This window comes from Chrysochloris asiatica, unplaced genomic scaffold (assembly GCF_000296735.1).
Source record: "Chrysochloris asiatica unplaced genomic scaffold, ChrAsi1.0 scaffold00178, whole genome shotgun sequence".
Lineage (NCBI taxonomy): Eukaryota > Metazoa > Chordata > Mammalia > Afrosoricida > Chrysochloridae > Chrysochloris > Chrysochloris asiatica.
In genome coordinates, this window is record NW_006408696.1 from 3,322,593 (window position 1) to 3,327,130 (window position 4,538).

The window sequence follows — 4,538 nt, forward strand, 5'->3', positions numbered from 1 at the left end:
CCGCCCTCCAGTCTTCAGCACACAGTTCCTCTCCCTTTCTGGATCCAAAGTCCCCAGCCGCTTCATCACTCGGCGTCATTGTCTCTGCCTCTATCTCTATCTGGGGCCTCGCTGCTTATTTGCTTCTCTGGGTAGGATCACGCTCTCGGCTCCTTTCCATTGATGGTCCTAGAGACCTCCACTCCTAGACTGGAGAGTTAATCACTCCCTTCCTTGATTGGCAGTGTTTTTAACAACATTGTAATTCAAATGCATGCACTAGATACGCTAGATCCAATAAAAAAGTTCACAGGAACACAGTGAGAATCAACTAAAAAATGAATAGAAAATCCTAGTGACTTATACCAAGTAAAGAGATTGAATCAGTAATGGAAACTCTCCCATTCAAAGTGCATTTTAATACATGGTTTCCTTCTTTGGGATGGGTTCCCTGACCCAGAGCCGAGTAGGGGACCCCATGGAGGCCACTTGCCCACAGCCTTCTCAGCACAGGGAGCAGAGGACACCTTTGCCAGCATCCTGCCCATGATAAGAGGCAAAGTGTTCACCTGTAATATTATAACAACAGTTGCTCTGGGTCTAATGATGTCCTTGCGTATATGTGGGACAGCCATCACCAGTCAGGGTTTGGCAGAAAGATACAAAGTGAACACACTAGTGCTCCAAGCCACCTCAAGTATGCCTATGTCTAATTTATAAGGTGATGCCGGTGTTTGGATCAGACAGTGATACCTTTTATATAATTTGACAAAAGCCTGGTATAAGTCCATCCTGCTGGGACTACTGGATGTGCAAACTAACTACCTGGTTGTCAGAGTATACCAGACACATATCTAACCAGTGTTAAGCTTCGGGATTCCTGGGTTGATGGTTCGCTCATGGGTTATGCTTTATGCAAGACACAGTGGTCCACTTCATTGTTGTGGCTGTCTGTTGGGTGAAGGAACCAAACACATTCTCAGGGAGGGAAGACAATCCAGGTGCAATGTACTGAGTGGTAACATCTTAGCTCTTGCTGGGGCTTCCTTCTACGGCATCTCCAATGTGAATGAAGACTATACTGTGAAGACGCTGAGCAGAGAGGACTTTTTAGGAATGGTGTGTTTCTTTGGAACAATTATCAGCAGCCTACATCTATTGATTGTGGAATACAAGAATATTGCCAGCATTCATTGGGACTGGAAAATCGCCCTCCTCTCTGTGGTGTTTGCCCTCAGTAGGTTTTGCTTGTACAGGTTTATTATATCTTTAGTGATTTAAGCTACCAGTGCCACTTCTGTGAACTTGGGCACCATGACAGCTGACCTTTATAGTCTCCTATTTGTCCTCTTTCTCCTTCACTACAAGTTTTTGGGGCTCTACATCCTGTCCTTCACCATCATCATTATGGGGGTTATTCTGTGCTGCTCTACATACCCCGAGGCCCACAACAACAGCAGCTGAGAACAGTATGCCTCCAGTCACCATTGTTGGGATCAACAACCTGGGAATGACAATTGAGGAGAACTGCCAGGAAACCTACTCTGCTGTCTTGTAGATAGATGTAGAAGAAAGCACACACATATGGATCAGAGGTTTCCTGGGAAATGGGAGCCACCACTAGGGTAAAGATGCTGATTGTGGAGTCATTGTCAGACTCTGAGTGAACACTGGAGCATTGGGTTGGATCCAGTGAATGGATCTGGCTGGTTTGAGAACATGATGAAGGACCTGCTGGTGTGCGTGGGAAATGCTGGAGAAACTGGGGCACTGTGGGGGGAGACTGCTCTGCTCTGGCGTCACTCCTCACACCGGAGGTTCCAGAATCAATACCAACCGTCCTGTTCAACCCTGCCGGTCCTGTCCCTCACGCTCAGGTTTTGATGTTACTCAGCTCACAGCAGAGTGGGGGATCTGTTCCACAGGGGAAGCTCCCGTTCTTCGTTGTTGCCAATCTCGGTCTCAGAATTGTAGATTTTAGGTGTTACATACCTTTGTTTCAAAGACAAAGATAGGTACTGACCATAATGAAACATAATCCTATACATAATTGAAGAAGTAGGTATGTGTTAGAGAAAAATAAAGAAACACTTATCTCCACAAATAATGAAACAACCACAGTGTGATGCAGTGTTGGGTATAGGATCCAACCAAAGTCTAAGAAAAACAAGCAAAGAGAAAGTGGGGGAGGGCGTAGTATGGTGTTGGCGGTTGTGTGCCACCGAGTCTGTTCTGACACGTAGCAACCCAGAATAGGGTTTCAGAGCCCGTCATCTACAGGAGCAGAAGCCTCATTTTCCTCCCTCGGAGTGACTCGTAGATTCGAACTGCTGACCTTGTGCTTAGGCCCAGTTGTAATCCATTATGCCACCAGGGTTCCTTGAATGTGATACTGGGTTCAAGAATACCCACAGTCACACAGGGAAGGAGGTGGTGGTGGTTCTAGTGGACATTTGATCTGAGGTACAGGAGATGGATTGGGGGAGAACAGTGATGGTTCTGATGGAAGGTCTAAATAAGATCCTGTGACGTAGGTGGGACCAGTCGAAGACCTGGGGAAGTGTCCAGCTGAGGTCCAGACACACAGAAGGACACAGCAGTGCTTCTGTAGGAGATTACACCCAAATCCCCAAACAGAGCTGGAGAAGGTTGTGGGGATTCTGGTGTAGAAATGACCAAAACCCGAAAACAGTCGGGGACAAGAGCTGGTGGTTCTGGTGGAAGGTGCACTGAGGCCCAGGGATACAGCAGGAGTCTGCCCCTAAAGACTGCACCAAAGACACCCTTAACTACACATATGGGAATCCCTGGTTTCCGCTTTTCAAACAGCTTTCACATGTTACGACTTTAAGTTGCAGCATCTAGTGTGAGTATTTAATATGCTGGGCTACAATGTTAGTTTGTCCTGCAAAGTCCTACCAGCTGCTCCTTTGAAACCCTATACATGGTCCCTATGTGTCGACATAGACTCCACAGCATTTAACAACAGCACAGCCCCTGTACTCTGGGTTCCTTTAAGTGCAGCCGCACGTTACCTACCACTCATCCTGCTCCACCAGTCCTCTGGGTGCTAGTGTGGTTGTATCATTAGGGTAGATGGCTAGAAGTGGGGTTGCACTGAATCAAAGTATATATGAACGCTTTGTCAATTTCGGGTACATAGTGTTACACTGTATGGAGCTCTGGTAGCGCAGTGTTTAGGAATCGGGCTGCGAACTGCAAGATCAGCAGTTTGAAACTAGCAGAGGTTCCGTGGGAGAAAGATGAGGCGGTCTGCTCTGGTAAAGATTTACAGCCTCTGAAACCCTGTATAGGGTTGCTATGAGTTGGAACCAACTCCACGGCACATAACTACAACAACAAGTGTTACACTGTATTTCAGGATAGTTGTAAGAATTCACAGTTCCATTACCATTGTAGAAAAGGGCTCGCAGAAGAGTTGACATGACAAAGAACGGAACCTTGGATACACTTACTGAGAATTAGGGACAAGTCACTGAACCTTATTAATTTTGTCTATAAAAGGTGAGTTTTGTGGGCACCAATATCCTATCAAGAGAGACACCAGTTGTATGATGTGAAAATTGTAGTTGCATCAAATTTTCTGCACTGAGTTTATTGTCACAGTGAAGATTTTTCAAGTGAAGAAGGGAAAGTGGTTCTTTGCACAGATAGGTCTTTCATTCTAGGGAAGATGGAAGGTTAACATGACCACGTAAAGATACTGATGTGACTGCTGCTCAGCGTGCCGGGCTGCTCCTCTGGCAATCTTGCACAGTCTTGAGAGCCTTGAAGAGTGAAGGGAGTTGGTCCTGTTACGGGTTCACGTCCTAAAGAAGGATGATGACCACTATAATGTCCAATATAGAGAATTTTATTGGCACAACAGACAACTATAGCTGGACGGCAGGGAGACAATGTTGTTGTTGTTAAGTGCCGTCGAGTTGGTTCCGACCCATAGCGACCCTGTACAGGGTTTCTGAGGCTCTAAATCTTTACAGGAGCAGAAAGCCTCATCTTTCTCCCACGGAGCAGCTGGTAGTCTCGAACTGCTGACCTTGAGGTTCGCAGCCCGATTCGTAACCACTACGCTACCAGAGCTCCTTAGGGAGACAATAGCTTCTCCTTAGTCGGCGGTGTCACAGGGAGCTGGCTGCTAGTTTACATAGGCTCCATTCCTGGCTCAAGGTCTAGGGGCTTATCTAAAGGAATTTGCTGAAACAGGCAGTACAGAAGGAAAAGTAGCAAGTAAGTTTGCTAATAGGGAGACTAGATAACAGCTAACCAGGTCAGGGCAACAAGGCTACAAATCAGATTACATAGATAGAATAACAAACTATATATCAGTTTGCATAGGCAAACTAACAAGGCTGCAAATCAGTCACATTGGTGCCAGGGTCTTTGAGGTACATGTTGTTGTTGTTGTCAGGTGCCATCGAGTCGGAACCGACTCATAGCAACCCCATGCACAGCAGAACAAAACAATGTCCGATCCTGGGCCAACCTCACTACCGCTGCCACACTTGAGTCCATCAATGATGCCACCTGGCTGATCCATC

At 46.5% G+C, this 4,538-nt stretch overlaps 1 pseudogene; it reads left to right on the plus strand.

Annotated features, from left to right (window-relative positions):
- LOC102815264 overlaps positions 1 to 1,537 on the plus strand; it is a 2,247-nt pseudogene extending 710 nt beyond the window's left edge.
- The last annotated feature ends 3,001 nt before the right edge of the window (positions 1,538 to 4,538 follow it).